Genomic DNA, 25,391 nt, shown 5'->3' on the forward strand with positions numbered 1-25,391 from the left:
AAAATAAATAGAATTGATGTGCAACACAAAGCTTGATTATTGTGCAGCCACACAACAAACTTAACAAGCCTAACATGCAATACAGTAATGCATCAGTGCATTTAAATGGTGAGAATACCTAATGTCAGAATACTGCATACTTCTGCACAGACTGACCAAATCCTGATATCTTTGGCATCGGACTCAAATCTTAAAAGTGCTGATTTCTGCAAAATATGTGTGTTGAAAGTGCTCAGAAAACTTCTCAGACTGACAATGAGGACTAAATGTATTTCAACAGGGAGAAAACTGAACAAACAATCCGGAACGCCATCAAAAGAAACCCGTTCTTCATTCAGTCACTCTTGAAAGTGCCCACACAGCTAGTTTCAGCCACTGAAATAGAAGATGTCAAATATCCCAAACGAGCAGTTTGTAAGAGTCAAGGACATGTGCTCACACACGCAGTCAGACATGTGAGGTGTGGTCTGAATGAAGGAAATCTCCAGGATGAAAGGGTTGGGTAGGTGAAAGACTCATTCATGGAGCTCCTCTGCTGTGAAAACACACTCCTGATCTCACCGATACAAAACTGCTGCACCAGCGACAGGATCAAATCCACAGTCTGCCAAAGGAAGTCCCCAAAACACAAAGAGGCATGATACTATGACATCACCTTTCATAGCTTCCACATGTACGGCACAAATATAACAAATGCATTTTCAGTCCTTAAAGATGAAAATGATGTCATCATACACTCACCCTCATGTTGTTCCAAAACGTAGAAAGATATTGTGAACCAAACAATTAATGAAATATATCGTGGCATAACTCGATATTCAGAAATTGCAACACTGTATTCGGTCCATGTGATCGTAAATTAAATGACCCGTCAAACATCATAATCTCTCTCTTCTGCACTTTGTCTACACTGATTACAGGGTTCACACAAGATCCTTAAAGTGCCTGAATTAAGCTTTTAGAAAGTACTGGAATATCTGGAAAGTCACCTTGTTTTGATGGAAAGTGCTTGAGATTAAAACAGATCTGTGGCGAGGAGGAGGGCGGGCCCGGGCCGTGTTGACGTACGCCCAGCCACTAATCAGGCTAATCAAGCCGACAAGAGGGATACAGAGTTCAGGAGAGAGAGAGTGAGAGCTAATAATTAAATATTACTTTGATGCTTCGTCCGGTTCTTGCCTCCTCCTTTCCCTTTTACCTTGTACTTTGCTGGCGAAGCACGGGAAGGAGGAGGGATGCGCCGTAGTAGAGTCATCGCCATGATCGCCCACCACAAAGGAGCAGCCGCGGCCGTCCGCCGGGGAACGGAGGAGCCCGGCCAACTGAAAGCGGAGGAACGACAACAGACCGTGAGGGGAGGAGGGATGCTGCCCGAGGCGGAGGAGACCCCTACCGGCCGCTAAAATGCGCCGGGGTAAGAGGGAAGACCGCTGTCCATGAGTAGGGAGGGGCTCATTACCGACCACCTGGAGCGGGAGAACCGCTGACAGAGGCGGAGGAAACCCCTGCCTTCCACCAAAACATGGTGGGGCGTACCGTCCGCCAGGGGCCGGAGGACTCCACCTAGGGAAGAGCGACTGTCAACCACTAGAGGGTGGAGGAATGACCGAGGACCAGGCTACGGCGTATCAGAGAACTGGCGAGTACGTTTTTTTCTCTCTCTCCTCCCGCTGTTGCTCTGTTATGGCCTTTCCCTATCTCTCTTTTTTTTTCCTTCCCCTTGTCTCCCTCCCAGGTCCGAGAAGGCGGGGAAGACTTGCCGGCAGGCGGGGCCGGAAGAGCGTGACATGCATATACGTCGGGGGGCTCCCCGGTCTGAAGGAATGGAGGGAGGAGTGTGGCAAGGAGGAGGGCGGGGCCGGGACATGATGACGAGGTTTATGTTAGTTTGTTTAATTCAATATTACTGTGGCGTGGGGATGTGGTCATGTGTCTGTCTGCGGGACAGAGAGAACAGTAAGGCTTGTCACCTGGTTCATAATTAACCCTAACACCAGTCTCTCTCTCTTTTTGGACACTCGGCATGCCTTTTATGTCTCCCTCCGCACGACTATAATGAGAGACAGGTGTTAGGGTTAATTATGAACCAGGTGACAAGCCTTACTGCTCTCTCTGTCCCGCAGACCGACACATGACCACATCCCCACGCCACAATTACTTTGATGCGTCCCTTTTACCTTGTTACAAGATCGTTTCCTCCGTGTAATGTGTGTCCATCAAAGTTGAGGCTTCTTAATATCCTTTCTGTTCTTTACAGTCAGATAAAAAGTAAAAATACATATTAATATTAATCTCACACAGCACGGATGCATTAAAGAAACCGAGAGATTCTCGTTGATGTTCGCTGAACCGGAACACTGTGAGCCGCTTGTTGATCTCTTAAAGTGACAGTAACCTTTATAGCGTTTCTTATACAAATGAATGTACTCACTGTTATTACTTGTAAATTATACACATTATTTCAAACAGTGATGGCTCATATCATTATTATATATACCTTTTCATGATATAATATGAATTAAAAGAATGTAGAATTATTACAAAGTCAATTATAATGACAAATTATTCAAATAAAAATACAAATTTCACGTAATTGTTCAGGATCTGTTCAGTTCTATTGCTTAATCTGCACCTGATCAGACTGAATGTATCTCACTCATTTTTAGGATTTATTTGAATGTGATCTGTCTTATAGAGAAAGGTATAGGAGTATTTATATTATGTGTTAAAATAACTTTATTTTGATGAAATTATAATGAGCATTTTTGCTCCAACGTTCTTTCAGAAATTAAAAAAAATCTGTAATATTTTGTCATTTAAGTGTTATTAAATAGAGTTGAGATTATATCGAATAGTGAGCCTCATTTCGTATATTGAACTAAAATAAATTTTTGTGGTAATCGATATTTATAACACAAACGCTGTCGATTGAACTTCACTTGTATAACCCGGAATATTCCTTTTAAAAAAAAAAAAACATTTTTTTTCTTAATTGCTGTGACTTGCAGTACATTCTGTATATGTTTTGTAACCAAAACTGTGGTGGCGTCTCCACAAAATCGTTTTTGCTGTGCTATTTTTAATAGTCGTTAACCGTTATGCTATCGTTAGCATTCTTATAGTATCTAATAATGGGTCAAACTGAAGATGGGGTTTGTTGGGTGAGATATGCATGTTATTGCTTGCATTATATAGACACTCGGAGTGTTTAATTGCATTACAAATAGATGCACATGGCAATAAGATACAGTCAAACATTTGTTTTAAACATGTGGTTTAACAGCTCAAAGGTGCATTGAGTCACCAACAGTGCCGGGGTAAAATGGCTTGTCGATTAGCGGCACCTTTTATAAAGGTGTGAATGCGCTCATGGGAAAGGACCATTCGCCATCTGTGATTCGCCTCTCGAAATCACGTCAGCTTTGGTGTGCAAAGGCATTTAAAAGACAATGACATGATTAGCAACATGTGACACAGGTCTGATTTTATGAACAAATTTTATTAAGTGCATCGCTGCTCTTTCCTGGCACACAAATCTCAATCTGGTAGGTGATGCAGAACCTCAAAACCTCGATTGCTCTCTAAACATGACCACACCAACCATCTTATTAAGTACCTCAAAGGGACTACTTGCAATAAGGGAGACTTCGGTCACCACAAACAATCCAACACTGAAAAGGAAGTAGTAAAAATGACGTATGAGTATGTTTGGTCTGATTGGAGTTATTCCCCACAGCATTGACTGATGGGAACAGTCATGGCCACGTTCAAGCTCCAAGAGAACATAAACCAAACTCCCAGCATGCCTCACTCACTGTAATTAAGCACAGGGCTATATCGAGCACATCTTGTTCACATTGGAAACTCTGTGGTGTGTCCGGTCACTACAGGAATATTAGAGTTTGTCATTCAGCACTTGAAGTCACTATACATCAACGCTAGCTTGGGACAGTCTACACTGCTAGAAGAAATTACAAGGGCATGTTTAGATTGTGTCACACCCAGGCTACAATTTGGCCACATTACATGTGTGAATGGACTGTACAAAAAGCTCTCTCCACATTCCCTTTCCTGTGGGGACCTCATATATTGCCAGCGTGCTTCCTGTATGGAGCCGAGAAAGAGAGATGTGAGAGTTTCCGGTTAAAGAGGAAGGACTGCGCGTCCTCTGAGACACTTTCGAAGAGGAAATAGTTATAACAGCACTGTCCATTCGCAGTTGGCAATATCCGGAGAGCGGGGTGGCCGGAGGACAATTTACAGATAATTTATATTTCATTTACATGGCTTCAGAACACTTGGAATATAGCACACAAGTCTTAAGTACTACGTTTATGGTGCTTTTGTGAAAGCCCCTGCGTACAGTAAACTTTCAATGTATGGAAAAAACAGCATCAACAGAGCTAGACATTAATGCTTGTCCGGGACAAGGGTATTTTTTTAAGTGAACGAGTGCCTGATTAAAATGTCAACAAAAAAATATGAGACGAAAAGTCTCAGATCTCACAACGAACAGTCTTGTTGTGTGCGCACTCCTGCGACAGGCCGAGACGAGTCCCAGGCGCTACAACATTTTTTAGGACAGCTTGATAGATGTCTTACCATCAGGTGTGCGCCTTGTCCCGACAAGAGAGAGATCAACAATGAGCCACAGTCAATGACATATAGAGAGAGCGCAAGCGGAGGGGAAGATATTAGAAAGCAGAAGAAAAACAATTCTTAGAAAATAAAACTTCTCCCACTTCTCCCCATCCGTTGTCTTTATTATTATTAGCTGTTTTTATTATTTTCATCCATTGCAAATGGTGCTAATAAGTAGGGATGCACCGATCCAATACATGGACCGGTATGTTTTTAAACGAATCGGGTATCGGTCCGACGAGCCCGATCCAAATCTGATACTAGGTGTTAGTCATGTTCGTCACTGTCAAGCTCCAAAAATTACATAAAAGAACCATTAAAGCAGTTCATAAGACTCATGTATTTCATTCAAAGCCACTTGAAGATGTGCGACAGCTCTGTGTAAGTAAATATACAGTATGAACAGCTCCAGCGCGTCAGTGAATGGCACTGCACTGTTGTGACACACACTCGCGCCTATTATTAGCCTTTACGCGGTGCACAACATTTGAACGGTACTCACGAACATCTCAGATGTGCAATAGTTCGGTTCACTTATAATATGCATTTAGAACGGCACCGGAGGAGCATTTGACCAGAATATGAATAAGAAGCGAATTAAACTACAAACAGACACATACAGGACGTCCTGGAGACTTCAGAATGTCAAAATAAAAGCGTGAGGGGTTAAAGGTTAAAGGTGCATGATTGATATATATTACTTTTATAATTTATTATTATTATCATCTGTTTACAATTTATATTAATAATATTTAAGTTAAATGGGTTCCAATAATAACTGTGTGAATGGAAAGTGAGCTGATGTCTTACAACTAAATTAACAAAAATTACATCTGAATCCTTTAAAGTCTTAAAAACTTAAAAGTTGAGAAAAATGAGCAAATAAATAAATAAAACACTGGTTTCTGTTCTAATGTTCTAATGTTGCTGCTGCATTATCCAGTGCACTAGTTAATAATAAAGTGTTTCTTAATAAGAGATATATTTATATTGAAATAAAGTGTAGTTAGAGGTTTGTGTTTCTTTACATATTAAAGATATTCTGAGAACTGATTATGCACAAAAACAACAACACTGCTATCGGATCGGGATCGGCCGATAATGAGATTTCTGATATCGGAATCGGAAGAGAAAAAGTGGTATTGGAGATCCCTACTAATAAGCGCAAAAACAGGCGAAAGTCGTTCTTTCGTGTCTTTTTTAAATGTTATCAAGAATAAACTGATCGAGTCTGTGAATAAACGTTGTGCTCTTTATTTTAAGATGCATGTGTATGATCCTTCTGAAATGGGACGCCGCTGAAGGCAGCTGTGACGGCCGGTTTGGCGCCGGTTCCCTGCGGATTTAAAGGGCAGTAAGCGTACGATTGGACATTATTAATAAGCGAATGCATGAACACATGCAATAGGGACACAGATATGAGCAGAACGCACATTAGAAGCTCAATTACAGGTACTGCACAAAATGAACTCACAATTCTGCTCTTAACATCATGGCTGCCAATAATTAAGAGATAGTGTGCGGCGGTTTTTAGCGCTTTCGCTAAAGTCGTTGCGCTTATTATCGTTCAGTAAATCCAAATCCAAACTGAAAATTTTTAAAGTGCTTTTATAAAATTATAAGCTTCACATTTCTGCCTTTAAATCCTCCAAATATTGACCCCATTGACTTCCATTGTAACTGTCTCACTGGAACATTTTTTTAAAGGAGGGACGAGTCGGATTTTTCTTTTGTGGTAATCAACATAATTACATTTACATTTACATTTATGCATTTGGCAGACGCTTTTATCCAAAGGGACTTACAGTGCACTTATTACAGGGACAATCCCCCCGGAGCAACCTGGAGTTAAGTGTCTTACTCAAGGACACAATGGTGGTGACTGTGGGGATCGAACCAGCAACCTTCTGATTACCAGTTATGTGCATTAGACCACTACGCCACCACCACTCCATAATTGAGTTTAACTTGTATACAAACCGGGATATTCCTTTAATATTACTCATATAATCACTGTGAAACACAAGTCACAGGCAGTGGATGTTTACCACCAAAACAATCTTGATAAACATTATCTATTAAACTTAAATCCCATGCAGTGATATCAAGCTCATTTTAAAGTGCTTGTTTTATAATTGCAAAGTTCAATCGCACTGCTGCCGGTTGCTGGAAACTCACCAGGTCACATGCAACATTCAATCATTTCTAAATATCTTTTCAATAACACACCGTCACACTGTCATAGCACAGGAAATGTTGTAAGAATACTGGCCTAAGGGGAATAAAATCCACAGATCTTGATTTTAATAAAATATGGACATTTTTCCAAATCATTTACAGCCCGACTCGGAAGTTCTCTGCCATTTCGAATTTGTCCAACTTTTCTAATCTGACAGCTTACGAAACACGAGGCTTCACCCCTGTCCCATCTAACAGAGAGCTGTGACATCTCGCCTTCTACTGTCTTTGCCCTTCAGAGAGTCAGGTGTGACTGTTGCTATGGCAACATCACCACAGGAGCAATGACATCATGACACACAAGCTGTGCATCATGCGGGCTGGTAAACAAAGCAAAACGTGGGTGGATCCTTTATACCGCTGAAATTGTACTACTTTGTTTTTCTCTCTTTTAAAGGGATGACAACAGTAGTGAATCTCTCATTGGAAACCAAGAGCCGCTATAAAACTGACCTCATTAACATTACCCATAATTACTCTCTGACATGCACTGTCCACCACATCTTAAAAGATGAGTGTAATTAGTTGATAAAGTTGTTGAATATCATGTGCACATTGAATCTTTAGGTGTTATTGCTGTTTAATATTCTAGCAAGATTGAGATTGTCGTGTAATCATTAAAGGGATAGTTCACCCAAATATTAGAATTCTCTCATTATTCTGCGGAACACAAAGATGTTCTGAAGGATGTTTTAAGTGTTTTTGTCCATACAATGCAAGTTAATGGGGTCCCAAAAATGAGTCTGATCAGGTGCAGAACAAGCAATAGAACTGAACAGATCCTGAACAAGTATGTGAAAATGAGTATTTTTATTTGAATAATTTGTCATTATAATTAACTTTGCAATAATTCTACATTCTTTTAATTCATAATATATCATGAAATGGTATATATAATAATGATATGAGCTATTACTGTTTGAAATAATGTGTGTAATTTACAAGTAATAACAGTGAGTACATTAATTTGTATAAGAAACGCTAAAAAGGTTACTGTCACTTTAAGAGTTCAACGAGCGGCTCACAGTGTTCCGGTTCAGCGAACATCAACGAGAATCTCTCGGTTTCTTTAACGCATCCGTGCTGTGTGAGATTAATATTTATTTTAACTTTTTTATCTGACTGTAAAGAACAAACATGATATTAAGACGCCTCATCTTTGATGGACACACATTACACGGAGCAAACGATCTGTTTTAAGCTCAAGCACTTTTCATCAAAACAAGGTGATTTTCCAGGTATTCCTGTACTTACATTTCTAAAAGATAAATTCAAGCACTTTAAGGATCTTGTGTGAACCCTGTAAACAGTGTAGATAAAGTGCAGTAGAGAGATATTATGATGTCTGATGGGTCATTTATGATCACATGGAAAGAAAACAATGTTGCACATTTCTAAATAACCAGTTATGCCACTATATAGTTAATTAGTTATTTGGTTAGTCACATCCCTACCAAAAGGTTGATGTCAAAAGTAGGAAATAAAAATGCAAATGACACTGGGTCAAAGGTCAACACCAAGACCGGCGAACTTGTCAGGTTGTCTATCCAGCGCAAAGCGAAATAAAAGTAAAAAAATCACGGGTACAGTACAAATCCATTAAAACACACAATGTACAAAGCAGTGCCCAAAGAAACAACTTTCCATGCACCGGGGCAGAGTATTAAGGGCTGGTTTTAGGGCAACGCTGCAAGGCTATCGATGGTGGGAACACAGATAGATTTTGGTCTCGTGGCTCGAGGTCCGAGGCAATGGCAGCCCTGGCTAGATATTTGAAAAACGGCTAATGATAGGGAAGATAGGCCTGTGAAGCTCAGCGAGTAAAGACGCTGAATACCACCCCTGGAGTGGCAAGTTCAAAACCAGGGTGTGCTGAGTGACTCCAACCAGGTCTCCTAAGCAACCAGTTGGCCCGGTTGCTAAGGAGGGTAGAGTCACATGGGGTAACCTCCTCATGGTCACTATAATGTGGTTCTCGGTGGGGGGTGTGGCGACTTGTGCGTGGATGCCGCAGAGAATAGTGTGAAGCTTCAACACGTGCTTGGTCTCCGCGGTAACGTGCTCAACCAGCCATGTGATAAGATGCACGGATTGACGTCTTAGACGGGGAGGCAACTGCGATTCGTCCTCCACCACCCGGATGGGGGCGAGTCACTTCACCACCACGAGGTCTTAGAGCGCATTGGGAATTGGTGAGAAACTAACTTATACACAGTATGAAATATTCGACTTTTGACATCAATCAGATTCCCACAGGGGTGTATTCCTCTGAGCAGTGTCGTTGGCACATCTAGACACATATTGACCCAGAAACGTGTGAGTCACCTGCGTTATCTTTGCAAAACAACAGTTCACTCATCACGTCTGCATGCCTTACAGTGAGCCACAGTATTCAGTTCAAGGAGTGCCCTGCAGATATATGATTTTATGGTGTACAGAGAGATTCAGAATAATAATGGATGAGAAATGGTACAAGAGCATCTGCTAAGTAAAGGAATGCAAATACGAACTCCTCTGCGGTGTAATGCAGAGATGACTAGACTTATATAGTACATAATCTAAGCTGGTGTTATCAGTCATTCAAATGTTTGGCTTTTGAGATTTCTGCGGCCATATTTATATTTGCATATGTGGTTTATAACGGACATTGTTTGATAATTGGTTTAATTCTTTATGCCAATCATAACTCGTTTCCAACGAAAGATTTGCTTTAATAACTTGCACATTTTCCATCAGACTCTTATTGGAATTTACTCAAAACAGTGAAACAGCAAAAGTTGGAAACTTGTTGGACAGGTCTATACAGAGATACAATAATTTGTGACCAACAAAAACAATTTCAAGGCCAAAAAAGCCACACATTGCCACACATGATTACTACACCAATTAAGAGGCATTCGTTGCTAAATTTGGGAAGATTGCTGGAATTCCAGCTTGCTTGCATGGCTGCGACTGACAACCACAAATGATGCAATGCATTTCAAGTCAGGGGAAAAAGGGAATCTTACATCCCCGCAGCTCCGAGCTGTCTCACCAATGATTTCAAAGATTCTGCAGCAGTTATTCTGCTACGCCAGCACGCTAGTTACAGGCATCACAGCGTGTAAAAATCAGATGTTCTGAGATATTTCTAGAAACAACTGCGTTGAAGTTTTCTGCATGTTCGGCAAGGTGTAAATACTTTGCATTTCATTCATAAAATCCAGATGGGATCTACAGAACTATAATCTTACAGGTAATGGTCTGCGTTCACATCATAATATTTGGGTCTGAACCGCGGTCCGATTACATCATCAACGCGAGTACAAGCGGCCGCTGTTTACCGTTGTAACTAGGTAACAGCTCGAGAAGACGTCACTGTGTTAAGTGAAGAATTAAAGTTTGTCTCTTTGAATTCACACTTGTGTTTGTCTCCCGCGGATGCATTGAACGTGCAACAACGATGTGATGAATATTAGCGTCTGTCTGCCACGGGCTCGCGGATGTGTTGCATTAGATGTGCTGAATGTGAGCTGCTCCGTGAAGGGGGTTTATTTGGACTCGAGCAGGAATGAGAAATGCATTATACCAGAATAATTGCACTCGCGAGAGGTTCAGCACACACACATTCACCGCCGGTCAATCAAACAAGGCACAACAGTTACTAGATCGCTTGCGAATAAGAAAAATGATGCACTCTGGATTACTTTCAACAGCATGAGAATATGAACTTTATAATAAGTGTCACAGAACTAGCCGGTTATTTTTTCGTTATTACCGTTTTAATCTTTTGTAAGTCGCTTTGGATAAAAGCTTGTAGCGAGCTAGTCGTGACACAAATGAATAAATGTAATTTACATTACATTTACATAATTGTATTATCCGGTCTGGCAAGGAAAATTCTCTTTCACTTGTCCCTTCAAAAATCCACTTGACAAGCATTAATGTCGAGCCCGGCACATTATCCAAAGGAACTGAACACTGGCATCATTCGACCCCGAGGGCACACCAAACGTGCAAGTGTGAAAGCGCAGGTGTGTTGTGTCATAAACATACATGTTTAGGTCACTGTGTCATTAAATATAGTTTAATACTCAATCTATAAACACATCTTGAGATCTCTTAGTTCAGATTTGTGCTCCATCAAGTGTTTGAATGTAACACATGTTTGTGTTGTTCTGCTGAAGTGTTTGTTCACTGTATAAACTGTGTGTTGCTCATACAGCTGAAGTTTCACTTACTGCCCCCTGGAGTAAACAGGCGGTACTACAAGCATTTCTCAGGAATCTTCCAGATCAGTGCGGGCATTGAGATTAATTGCGTTAATTTTTTTAACGCGTTATTTTTAGTCAAATGAATCGCACCGAATTAACGTGTAAACTCGACAGCCCTAGTTGAGACATCTAACTAGCCTAAATAGCTTAAAAAGATAAAACTACAACGGCTTAGGAAAAATAAACGTAATACAAAAGGTCAAACATGTTTTCTTTTTCTTACCCAATTAGCAGATTTTAAGCATAAAGTTCACTTAATTTGGTCATATTTATCTAAAACAAGGCTTATTTAATGCCATCTTGCTTGTAAAGTCAAGTGAATACATTTTAAAACCGTGGAAAGCAAGACAAAAATATAAAATATTATTTTTTTTTGCAGTGTAACATTTACATTTATGCATTTGGCAGACGCTTTTATCCAAAGTGACTTACAGAGCACTTATTACAGGAACAATCCCCCCGGAGCAACCTGGAGTTAAGTGTCTTGCTCAAGGACACAATGGTGGTGACTGTGGGGATCAAACCAGCAACCTCCTGATTACCAGTTATGCGCTTAAGACCACTACGCCACCACCACTCCAATGTAATGGGTTCCTTTACTAGTTGGTCAATAGCTAATTCCTAGTCTGACTAAGGCTAATTCACACTGCCCCAACAAACTCCAATAAACACGCTTGTTGAATACAACACCTGTTGGTGTTTTACACTAAATATCGAATTGGGAGGTCTGATGCAATTCCCATCCATAGTAAAACCATAGTTCATTTTCATAAGGAAAGGATAAAGCTATTGTGAGGAAACCCAAAATAATTGCAAGTGCAGGCAAAACCATTTCAGAAAATACATTCCTTCTATGTCCTCCAAGGGGCTCCATTGATTTCCCCAAAATTGTACACAATGCGACTCTAAGGAGCTATCAAAACATCCAAACAGCCTGAAGACAAATATTGGTTCAACTAAAGGTGTGGGTTTTGGGTGGGTCTATCTGTTTGATGAAAAACCTGTAAAAACAGTCCTTCGTTTTGCAATTCCATTTGGTGACACTAGAGGCACAAAAAATAAACACTTGACCTTTAAAGCTGAAGTGAGCATTTCTGTGCCACTAGCTTCAAAGGAAATTGGAAAACTAATGACTGTTTATCACAGGCTTCCTGAGCAGTCGTTCTATCTTTCAATGGCTAGATAACAGACGGTCCTGCCCAAAACTTGCACTACTGGGGATATAAACCTACAAATGGCGTACTTATAGTTGCCTCAGCATATTAAGCAGAGTCTTCAAAACATGTTAAACAATCTGTAATTTAATTCCACCTTGCCAAATGGCATTAAACATGTTGACTCCGTTAAGGCAGTTTTTCACGGGACGTGGTCACCGCACTTTCCCAATTCATTTTCAATGAGAGAAAGGCGGTAGGTGGGAAAATGGAGACGGCAGTCGATGCGGCGCAGCTTTGTAGCTCAGCGAGTATTGACGCTGACTATCACTGCTGGAGTCGCGAGTTTGAATCCAGGGCGTGCTGAGTGACTCCAGCCTGGTCTCCTTAGCAACCAAACTGGCCCGGTTGCTAGGGAGGGTAGAGTCACATGGGGTAACCTCCTCTTGGTCACTATAATGTGGTTCTCGCTCACGGTGGGGCGTGTGGTGAATTGTGCGTGGATGCCACGGAGACTAGCGTGAAGCCTCCACACGCGCTATACCTCCGCGGTAACGTGCTCAACAAGCCATGTGATAATTGACTGTCTCAGACGCAACTGAGATTCGTCCTCCGCCACCCAGATTGAGGCGAGTCACTACGCCACCACGAGGACTTGGAGCATATTGGGAATTCCAAATTGGGAGAAAAAGGGGAGAAAATCCAATTTATCAAGTCAAAAACAACATGGAGATGAATATACTCGCTGTTGCTGAATCTCCACCAGACAAATAGATAGAGACATATATAGGAAAACAGCCTCATGGAAAGATGTGAGTGGATGAGTCGGTGTCCCAGGTGTAAATAGACTACGGAAACATGTTTGGAAAATAGACGACAATGTATGCAAATGAGCCATGGACCGTATACCTACATTTTCTCTTCTGCAACAGGTGTCTGAAACATACATTTTAGATAATCAGAAATAATAAGTGGCATTTTATTTAGGTGCAATCACAATATTTACAGTAATTGCCTCAAAGACGCAGTATCTGAGCTGAAGCAGTGGGAGGCATTATTGCACTTCCACTGGCGCGTTTCGCACCGCGTCTCGTGTGAATGGAAAACGCCTGTGCAAACAAGACAAGGCAAGATCGCAAGCAAAGCCTGCCACCCACCACCTCTTCCCATGTAAATCTGCCTTTAGACTTCACTAGAAATGCAAAGTACACAAGACACGCCCTTCAGCCTTAAACTGGTCCACTACCACGTGTCATCATCTCCTATACATCAGCAGTGTAAACAGAAGTGCTAGTTACTGTACGTCACTGTGTCTTACAGTGCACATTGTCTGCTCTCAGAAACAGACAGCAGGACTGTAATCCCGAGAATAAAGAATGGTGATCTAATCGCACACAGTGTGGGAGGAGTTGACCCACACTCACTGGTAAACAAGCTGAAAGACAGCAGGAGACTGTGACTGTCCTTGACCCGGACCTGCCAGAGCTTTAACTTTGCCTGCGTTTATCAATCACAACGTGCATAGCGCACAACAGCTGCAGTCCTGAGCAATCCGAATGCAAAGTTTAAAGAAGTGAACAAATTAGGTGAAGGTGACCAAAAGCACTCGTTTTAGAACTTATTGCAAACTCATTTCAAATAAACACACTTTTAAGTGCAAGGTCAGCCCATCTCAAGTGGTCCAATACAGGTTGCTTGACCATTTTAAATTTTCCAATATTTTTGAGTGATTATCTCTACATATTGGTATTGCAAAACCACCAGTTTTTTATTTTACTTGATGTAACCACAACAGCCATTTTGGTGTCATGGCACACGACACATTTTGGTTATACAGCGGTTTACGGCAACCTCAATAGCGCGCCTCAGGATGGTCCTACCTCCTTGGAACAAAATATGATCTCTAGAGCACATTACAAGGCACATGTACATATATAAACATTTTGCATATTCTTGTTCCTCAAACTTAAAACTTAAGTAATAATGTAATGCTCAAGATTGCTCAAAGTTACACTTTTAGGGTCAATTTATAATGGGAAGTGTTAGAGTCCCAGTCTTATAGTGCACCTATTATGGTTTTTAAAAGTGCCTAATTTGGTTTTAAAGTTCTCATACAATAGATTTACATGCATTTAAGGTAAAAAAAAACACTTTAATTTGCTCATAATTTAAATTGCAGCATTACCATTTTTTCCCATGTCAAAAACGACTCGTTCAATGATCCGTTCTAAAGCATTCATTCTAAACTCCTCCTTTCAGAGAGCATACTCTGCTCTGATTGGTCCGTTCTAAAGGATTCATTCTAAACTCCTTTCAGAGAGCATACTCTGCTCTGATTGGTCCGTTCTAAAGCATTCATTCTAAACTCCTCCTTTCTGAGAGCCCACTCTGCTCTGATTGGTCCATTCTAAAGCGTTCATTCTAAACTCCTCCTGAGAGCATACTCTGCTCTGATTGGTCCGTTCTAAAGCGTTCATTCTAAACTCCTCCTTTCAGAGAGCCTATTCTGCTCTGATTGGTCCGTTCTAAAGGATTCATTCTAAACTCCTCCTTTCAGAGAGCCTACTCTGCTCTGATTGGTCCGTTCTAAAGCGTTCATTCTAAACTCCTCCTTTCTGAGAGCCTACTCTGCTCTGATTGGTCCGTTCTAAAGCGTTCATTCTAAACTCCTCCTTTCAGAGAGCCTACTCTGCTCTGATTGGTCCGTTCTAAAGCGTTCATTCTAAACTCCTCCTTTCAGAGAGCCTACTCTGCTCTGATTGGTCCGTTCTAAAGCGTTCATTCTAAACTCCTCCTTTCAGAGAGTCTACTCTGCTCTGATTGGTCCGTTCTAAAGCGTTCATTCTAAACTCCTCCTGAGAGCATACTCTGCTCTGATTGGTCCGTTCTAAAGCGTTCATTCTAAACTCCTCCTTTCAGAGAGTCTACTCTGCTCTGATTGGTCCGTTCTAAAGCATTCATTCTAAACTCCTTTCAGAGAGCATACTCTGCTCTGATTGGTCCGTTCTAAAGCGTTCATTCTAAACTCCTCCTTTCTGAGAGCCTACTCTGCTCTGATTGGTCCATTCTAAAGCGTTCATTCTAAACTCCTTCTGAGAGCATACTCTGCTCTGATTGGTCCGTTCTAAAGCGTTCATTCTAAACTCCTCCTTTCAGAGAGCCTATTCTGCTCTGATTGGTCCGTTCTAAAGGATTCATTCTAAACTCCTCCTTTCAGAGAGCCTACTCTGCTCTGATTGGTCCGTTCTAAAGCGTTCATTCTAAACTCCTCCTTTCTGAGAGCCTACTCTGCTCTGATTGGTCCGTTCTAAAGCGTTCATTCTAAACTCCTCCTTTCAGAGAGCCTACTCTGCTCTGATTGGTCGTTCTAAAGCGTTCATTCTAAACTCCTCCTTTCAGAGAGCCTACTCTGCTCTGATTGGTCCGTTCTAAAGCGTTCATTCTAAACTCCTCCTTTCAGAGAGTCTACTCTGCTCTGATTGGTCCGTTCTAAAGCGTTCATTCTAAACTCCTCCTGAGAGCATACTCTGCTCTGATTGGTCCGTTCTAAAGCGTTCATTCTAAACTCCTCCTTTCAGAGAGCATACTCTGCTCTGATTGGTCCATTCTAAAGCATTCATTCTAAACTCCTCCTTTCAGAGAGCCTGCTCTGCACTGATTGATCAGATGTCCCAGTCTGTGATTGGTATACCGCTTACAGTGCATGTCAGAATGGAAATGGCTAAAACCATATCAGAGTTTCAGCTCCATCTGAAAAAATGTGTGTTTACCTTAACAATGGAGCCCGAGACCGATAGCAATACATCGGAAGATCAACCCGAACCACCAACGCAAGCATGACGAGAACAGGACGTTTCTCTGTAGTAAGTTTATATGCAAGTTTGACAATAACGTGAGTTAGCCGGTTAGCAGAGGCTAACTGTATACCTTATATACTTACATTTACATTTACATTTATGCATTTGGCAGACGCTTTTATCCAAAGTGACTTACAGTGCACTTATTACAGGGACAATCCCCCCGGAGCAACCTGGAGTTAAGTGTCTTACTCAAGGACACAATGGTGGTGACTGTGGGGATCAAACCAGCAACCTTCTGAGTACCAATGTATTATACAGAGCACTTATTACAGGGACAATCCCCCCGGAGCAACCTGGAGTTAAGTGTCTTACTCAAGGGCCCAACAGTGGCATCTTGGTGGTGCTGGGGCTTGAACCCCCAACCTTCTGGTCAGTAACCCTGAGCCTCAACCACTGAGCCACCACTGCCCCCGGGTAGTTACCTAGGTAACTTCATGCACAACGAGTCACGTGATAAGATGCGCGTCTCAGAAGTGGAGGCAACTGAGACTTGTTCTCCGCCACCCGGATTGAGGCGAGTAACCGCGCCACCACGAGGACCTACTAAGTAGTGGGAATTGGGCGTTACAAATTGGGAGAAAAGGGGATACAAAAAAATAAAATTTCAAAATGACCACATACACAAACACCAGTAGTCTAAAATACAAACACTCCAAAACTGTGTCCTGCATTTCATTTATCTGACTCAAAAGGAGAGTGTAAAGAGATTCAATTTCAGACGTGACTTAAAAGTCTCTGTCGCAAACTGTTTATCCGGAGAGTGAAGCTTCCGGCAAAACATTTATTTCATAATAAAAGCACATTTCAAAATATAAGCTAGAGCCCTGAAATTGAAGAAATTGTGACGGAAATATATTACAAATGTATAGTCAATTGTAATATTTACTGTTAAGATAATAATAATTATTAATATTAAGCAACATATCACAAGCAAGACTGCTGTTAAATAAAAATTCCTATAATGCTGTTTAGAGTGGTGGTGGCGTAGTGGGCTAAAGCACATAACTGGTAATCAGAAGGTTGCTGGTTCGATCCCCACAGTCACCACCATTGTGTCCTTGAGTAAGACACTTAACTCCAGGTTGCTCCGGGGGGATTGTCCCTGTAATAAGTGCACTGTAAGCCACTTTGGATAAAAGCGTCTGCCAAATGCATAAATGTTTGTAAATGTAAAAGTTTGGCAAAAAAACCTGCAATGCCATGTTTAAAAGCTCTATTTTTACTAGTTAAATATTAAATATCTAATCCGCATCTATCAGGAATGCTTGATTGAGATTATTGCTGCCAAAAAGGAGGATCGCCCAGTTATTAAATCCAAGGGTTCACTTACTTTTATCAACAGGACTGTGAATGTTTGATGGGATGTGTTCGATAAAGACACAAAACATTATAATTTTTTGTGTGTTGTTAGCTTAAGCACATTGTGTTTGTCTATACTTGTGACTTTGACGAAGGTGAGGTCACATTTGCATACATCTGAAAAATATTTAGGGTGTAACTATCTCTCCAGGACTGTCGTAATGGTTCGATGGCTCCCTCTGGTTCTTCTTCAACCACTTCGGCAAACATAAAACTTCATACATGCAGGCTATTACTTAAGTATCAGTTGAAAATAAGCTGGAATATAAACAGTAACTTGGAAACATAACGGCAAAAAAATGTGGAGAGCTTTCCAACTTTTGAGAAAGATCCGTTTTCCATTTGGCCGAGCTTCTACAGTGAGCTGAAATGAGTGCATTACTCCAACATCTGCAGAGATCTGTGATCTCTTGCCACCTCTCGACTTCACCGATGGGCCGGGACAGTGATTTCCTGAGTCACTTGCTTAGGAACAACCTTCATGGTTCAAATCATAACCGCCAACTTTCTACGATGAAAAATGCAAAACTGGTCTGAAATCAGCAGAAGAGGAAAATGGTGGACTCCAAGTGAGAGTCTTCAATAGGCATGTACCCCAAAACTCCGACAAAGTGTCAAAGTGAGGACAACTGCAAGCACAATGGATTCAAACCTTAACAGGAAAACTCCAATATTTCCAAAAGTACCGCCAGGTTGAAACGTACAAATGGGTCACATGATATAAAAGTGAAAACAATGCTTGTATGACTGAAAACAATTCTATTTTAGGGTCATTACACGTCAACTCAAATGTTGATTTTGATCAATTGTTTCGCTCTGGTGAAAGAAATACATAAATTAAGATGCGAGACAAAATATTAAATGCCATGGATGAATAATTACTGAGTAATCCACTATTTTGTAGAGTGGGTCAAAATAACAATTTTCGCCTATGATTTTGGAGCAAAACTAAAATTAGAAAGGTGTCAGCATCATGATTTTATGTTTACACAGAGATTGGAAGATCTATTACTAAAATCAGTCGACTTCAGCAGCTCTTGTTGTATTATATGCCAAAAATGATGTGCAAATAAATGGGAAAAAACACTTTTTTCGTGTTCTTTTTCCCATGTTTGAGTGTCTATAACTCCAGAAGTATTGAAGATATCTTAATATCCTTTTAGAGTCTGGTTCAGAACAAACTTTTATTTTAGTATCTCCATTTATTAGGCCATATTTGGTTCAGTCCCAGAGATATGGGGCTCTCAACGTGGCTCCATGAATAAATGGTTGATTTTTACCCATTTTCAATGGTCGAAAACCAAATGTGGGTCACTTTGTATTAAGTTCATACTTATTGTATTCAAAGAGGAATCTCTGAAGAACACATAATGCTGAAACTAAAAATGTACCATTTATTCAACATAACCATTTCAGTGTATTTTAGGGACTAAAATTGGTACTTTCTATGCAGTTGTTTTGATAGCAGGAAACAAGATACAGTTCTGGTTTCAACATTATTTGTTCTTCAGACACTCCTCTTTAAAAGACAAAGAGTATCAGCTGTATGCAATGTGACCCACATTTGGTTTTTGACCACTGAAAATGTGTACAATTTAATTCAATTTACACATGGAGCAACATTGAGAGCCCCATATCTCTGGGAATGAACCACATAGGGCCTTATAAATGAAAATACTAAAAGAAATGTTTGTTCTGAACACGAATCTAAAAGGATATTAAGATATCTTTAAAACATCTGGAGTTATAGGCACTCAAACTTTGAAAAAAACAACCCAAAAAATATCTTTTTCCCATTTTTGACCTGTCACCATTGGCGAATAATACAACAAGAGCTGCTGAAGTCAACTGATTTCAGTAATAGATCTTCCAGTCTCTGTGTAAACATAAAATAATGACGCTGACAGCTTCCTAAGGTTATTTTATTGACCTGTAGTTTTGCTCCAAAATCACAGGCGAAAATTGCCATTTTGACCCCTCAACAAAATAGTGGATTACTTAGTAAACATTCATCCATGGCATTTAATATTTAACCCCCCTCCTATTTATAAAAAAAAATAACTAACAAACTACAAATCCAGCAACCAATTTCATTCTGCAAATCAATATAAACTCCAAGCAAGAGTCCCAGTGCAAATAAATGGTGGCAAAGAAAATAAAACTCCGAGCCAAATACAACAGAATGACGCCTGTATCATTGGGTGTTAAAGGAAATCACCATTGTGTCCCTCTTGATTCTTCCAAATAAACAGCATGAGTGTAGACGGTGGAGATGAGGAGGAGGTGCAAAGAGGAAGGAAGAATCCTTTGCCAGGCACTCTGAAGTGAGGTGTGGGCAGAACGTGGCGGCGCACTGGCACTATAGCATCTTATCTGAGCGAGACACGCAGGCATGCTGGGGGACAGAGTGAGCGATCCTTCATGACACTGTTGGGGAAACCTGTCCACCTCTCCTCTGTTCTAAAGATAAGGCCGAAACACAGTCTGCGGGGACCGTAAACAGTCCGTCTTAAATTCTCATGGCAGGCAGCAGAATTGCAGTTTATGCAAGTGTTTACATTACGTTTTGCCTGACCTTGACGCAGTACAGCGAGGTAGGATGATCTCACTGAATACCTAGCTAGGATAAATAGAGTGAAGGTTAAAACCACAGAGTATAACTCCCACTAATCAAACTAAACGGATTTGTGATAGAGACTAAATCTGTACACATTTGGGGAAATCAACCGTCAAATGGCTAAAGAATAAACCAAGCATCAGCTAAACGACTAAATGTTACAAATAGTTGTCTCTGCATAAACAGATAAAATCAAATACTGTAAAATAGAAAACAACATGCATCAACTTGGAAGAAAATAAAGAGGTTTTGCACTGACACTGAATGATCATCATTAGTTCAGGGGTCATTTGGGAGCCATTCATCACACATACACAAACATCCTTTCACATCAATCTAACATTTCAGAAGGAACTCAAAACTACCTCATTATTTTAGTCTGCATTGAATTTTCTTCCACCACACAAAGAAACACATTTTGTTTCTCCCTTAAACCACACGAGCACCATTTTCATCTACACACAACGCGAGCTGAACTGTGATGTCATCAGGTTGACCCACGTGAAACACAGGAGGAGCATGTCCATCCACAGAGCCATTCAGGTGCATAAGCAGTGGTTGAACTTGTAACTGTACCTCTCTGTTCGACGCTTTGTTTTCCTGACCAAACCTTGTACTCCAGATGCATAAACTTGAGGTGAACCGCGGTGCCAATGCTTACCAAACCATGGGTGGTGAACCGTACTGAACTGTTACACCCCTAATATCAATATATTCTCATATACTATTTTCATATAATACTTATAATATTTTTGATGGCATTGACAAGCCCTCATAATGGTAAACCTGTCGCATGTTTAAGGTCCGGGCACCATCGTGCGAGGACCCTACTGTTCTTCTAAGCGTTTATTATTTTTTTTCCCAAATGAATCGCATTTTTGAGGGCCTAAACTTACTTGAAAACTCATGAAACTTTGCACATGCATCAAAAGTGGCGGTAATTTACATCTGATATGGGTTTCAGAATTAGGTGTGGCAAAATGGCTCGATAGCGCCACCTACAAACTTTCAATGATGTGCACTTTACGCTAGGTTTCACATACATGTACAAAAACTGGTACACATGTGTAACATGCCAATGCCTACAAAAAAGTAATTTGGACCAATGCCCTAAATTCAACAGGAAGTCAGCTATTTTGATTTTCCTCTTAAATTTTTGCTCAGTTTTTGCCATTTCCCATTCTAGAGATTTCATCACATCTACTTCATATTTGGTTATTCTAATCTAAAGCTCTTGGCGATGCCAAATTGCAAAGCTTTTGAGTTTTCACTGCATGGCGTGGCATCTACGCGCCATTATTCAGTTATAGTCATAGCGCCACCTACTGGCAACAGCCTATTCCAGGTATTGTACTTTAACAAATTCCTCCCAGAGATTTAATCAGATCAACATTATATTTAGTCAGTCTTAATCTAAAGGTCTTGATGTTAAATTGCGAAGCTTTTGAGTTTTCGTAGAAGGGCGTGTCCGTGGCGGCCTGAAAAATTCGATATGAAACGAGTCACATTTCTGAGGCCTAAACATGCTCGAAAACTCATGAAACTTTGCACACATCTCAAAAGTGGGGAAAATTTACATCTGATACTCGTTTTAGAATTAATTGTGGCAAAATGGCTCGATAGCGCCACCTACAATATTTCAACAAAGCAGCCCTCACGCTGCGTTTCACCTACACGTAAGATAATCGGTAGGCACATGTAACATGTCAACACGTACAAAAAAGTCTCTTAGAGCCATATCCTAAACCCAACAGGAAGTCCGCCATTGAGATTTCTTCATCAATTTTTGCCATTTCAGGCCTCGTAGTTTAACGAAATCCTCCTACAGATTAAATCAGATCAACATCATATTCGGTCAGACTAAAGACCTCGGCGACGCTAAATTGCGAGTTGTCTTTGAACGGCGTGTCCATGGCGGCCTGACAGAGTTTGATGTTTCGCCATTAAACAGGAAGTTGTTATAACTCAAACATAAAATGCCCAATCGCTCCAAACGTCACATGTTTTATAAGAGTCCCGACCTGAACACTTCTATATGCCAATATACAGTTATAGTCACAGCGCCACCTACTGGCACCAGAAAATTACATGTTTTACACTGTGATACACTCTTAACAACATTTAAGTGCTAAAAAATACAAAAACAAATTGGAGTGACATTCCCCTGGCACAGCAGCCCCAACGTGCGCCAGGGTGCGAGGGCCCGTTCATCACTGCTTGCCGCTTTAATTCTCTTTGATTTCTTTCTTGATATGGTCTGTGTTCAGAGTAAAACCAGGGGGAAAAAACAGTCCTAAAACTAAAACATGTCATCGTCCAAAGTGCACTCGCTCTAATGTTTACCTCTCACGCCTTCGCCAATAGACGGATCTGTTGCAGACTTTTTCCTGATTTGGCCGCACCAGAGTGGAAATATAAACCGTTATCGTGCCAAATGGCCCGGATGGGCAAGGAACGGTTTTACGATGAGAACGGTTCGGCCCGATGGTGGAGAAGTGGCTAAAGTCAGAACAGCCTAAAGGCCTCTTCCAAGTTTGGTGGATGATAATTGATCATTTTGATCTTAGTTTAGGGATATTGGAAAAACCATAAACAAATGTCTGTAGAATAACAGCCAACTTAAAGACATGAACTACACCCATGTGATCCGAGAACTGACTAAATTCAGGAAAACATTTTGGACTAAGTACTCTGGCATCTGACGTGACTCATAATATTCCTGCAATGTTCAAAAGTCAACAGACACAGAGGCCGTTGAGCAGTGAGCTACAGGAAGTGCTTACACTGAACTCCTCGTTTTAAAAAGTTAAACAAAATAAGCTACTACAGAGCAGCTGCTCAAAGCATGACCGAAGTCAAAGGATCACCTCCCAACCTAAAAACAAACACTTCCATCTCCTCTTTACTCGAGGTCAGTACGGGTTTTTCAATGGTCGATACGATACATAGAGAGCAGGATGGCCGATATAAACGCAGATATACATAATACAATGTAACAACAGCCATTTTTATTAAAAACAATCGCAAATTGGCATAAACTCGAAAAGAAAGAAAACCTTCAAAAGAGACATTTTTGAGAATCCTTTGACAAATCTACTGGTAGATTTTGGAAAGTTAACACTTCTGTTTATCAGCCAAGCGACCACAGTTATTGGCGCATCGCAAAATGGCCGAATATCGGTCCATCGCTACTTTTACACCCATATGCACATATAAACTTTCCAACAATGCACCATGCATGCAAAGTGATACATTGTTTGGATCAATAAAAGTGCTTGCCAAAGGATGCAATAAACTAGCAATCAAACTGTCTGATAGCACACATACAGTCGAAATACGGAGGAAGCGTGACTATGCATTATTTTCATTCTCCTTTGGAATTGCATACGTTTACGTAACATCATAACAACTACACACGTGATCATCTTTTCAATGGAAGAGCACTAAAATGATGTTTGCAATGGTGTTCAGGGTTTAAAGAATGATTGTTATAGGACAGCTCTTAGGAATACTTGATTCTGATTGGTCAATCACATCATTCTGCATTCAATAATAATAATAATAATGTACTTTAAAGAACAGAATTCAAACACTTCCTCTGTCTAATAATCACAAGTGTTGAGCTTCTCTTGGAGTAACCCGACCTCTTTAATTCCAGTACAAAGCAAAGCCAGGACAGAATTTGACAATTGAATATGTTGGCAATGAATTCCAATAGCAGCGCTAACTAAACAATAAAGCCATAAGTAGCAAAGATCTCCTTTTAAGGCCAACGCAGCGCCCGCAGAATGAATGATCATGCACTGACTGCCGTATTGTTTGTATTAAAAGAAAAATCCTTCAAATATTTCACATTATACCTTCAAAACTCTTCCCACCATTACTTCACTTTCTTATACCTTGTTGTTGGGGTTGAGTAGATTAATTCCCTTTCACGTCTGGTTTCTGGAAACAGACTCTTTCTCTCTTTACTGATGTCTACTGCAATAAAGTCAAATATCAAGTCTGGCCTACATGCCACAATAATCAGCTGGGCTTGAGGCGTCTAGGCAAAAGTATTTTCCTGTCTTTTGCATTGGCCTGACTATGAACACAGGAAAGACACGGACGGACACAAAGACCAAAACCATTCATAATCAATAACAATATTTAGTGACTTCTAGGGATGCCACCAATATTTATCAGCCAATTATTGACCAAAGTAAAACCTTCGGCATATCGGTCCTAAGCATGAAAATGTCGACATGCAAAACAACTACCAAAAAAAATGTCATCCAAAAAAATATTAAATGTTTTGGTATTTTAACCGAGTTACATTGTTTAAAGCTTCAAAAATGCTAACTAGGTATAATACAAAAATATAATTTTTTCCTAATAATTTTGGGTCAAATTTTAGCTTTTTAGAAATGAACAAATCAATGTATTGAATACATTTACATTTATCAGACGCTTTTATCCAAAATGACTTACAGTGCACTTATTACAGGGACAATCCCCCCGGAGCAACCTGGAGTTAAGTGCCTTACTCAAGGACACAATGGTGGTGACTGTGGGGATCAAACCAGCAACCTTCTGAGTACCAATGTATTATACAGAGCACTTATTACAGGGACAATCCCCCCGGAGCAACCTGGAGTTAAGTGTCTTACTCAAGGACACAATGGTGGTGACTGTGGGGATCAAACCAGCAACCTTCTGAGTACCAATGTATTATACAGAGCACTTATTACAGGGACAATCCCCCCAGAGCAACCTGGAGTTAAGTGTCTTACTCAAGGACACAATGGTGGTGACTGTGGGGATCAAACCAGCAACCTTCTGAGTACCAATGTATTATACAGAGCACTTATTACAGGGACAATCCCCCCAGAGCAACCTGGAGTTAAGTGTCTTACTCAAGGACACAATGGTGGTGACTGTGGGGCTCGAACCAGCAACCTTCTGATTACCAGCTATGTGCTTTAGCCCACTACACCACCACCACTCCAAGTAGATATGATATTGCACATATTATACTATATTTAATTGCATAATTTGTACTATTTACATGTATAGGAAACAACATCAATTTAAAAATCATCTTTGACTTAAAAATGTAATATTAGTTCATATATATTACTATTTATATATTTATTTATTTAAAAATATATATAGAAATCATTTTCATGGTTCACTCAGTTCTGTTTATTTTTGTAATAAAGTTCAGCACTATTTTACTTTTAGCGATTTTTCATTCAGTATCAATTTTATAAACTAGAAGTCGATTAAT

At 40.4% G+C, this 25,391-nt stretch overlaps 1 protein-coding gene across 5 annotated transcripts in view; it reads right to left on the bottom strand.

Moving 5' to 3' along the window:
• mical3a (microtubule associated monooxygenase, calponin and LIM domain containing 3a) overlaps window positions 1-25,391 on the bottom strand; it is a 117,854-nt gene that overhangs the window by 91,050 nt on the left and 1,413 nt on the right. The gene's annotated exons all lie outside the window — the stretch shown is intronic.

This window comes from Xyrauchen texanus, chromosome 21 (genome assembly GCF_025860055.1).
Source record: "Xyrauchen texanus isolate HMW12.3.18 chromosome 21, RBS_HiC_50CHRs, whole genome shotgun sequence".
Classification (NCBI taxonomy): domain Eukaryota; kingdom Metazoa; phylum Chordata; class Actinopteri; order Cypriniformes; family Catostomidae; genus Xyrauchen; species Xyrauchen texanus.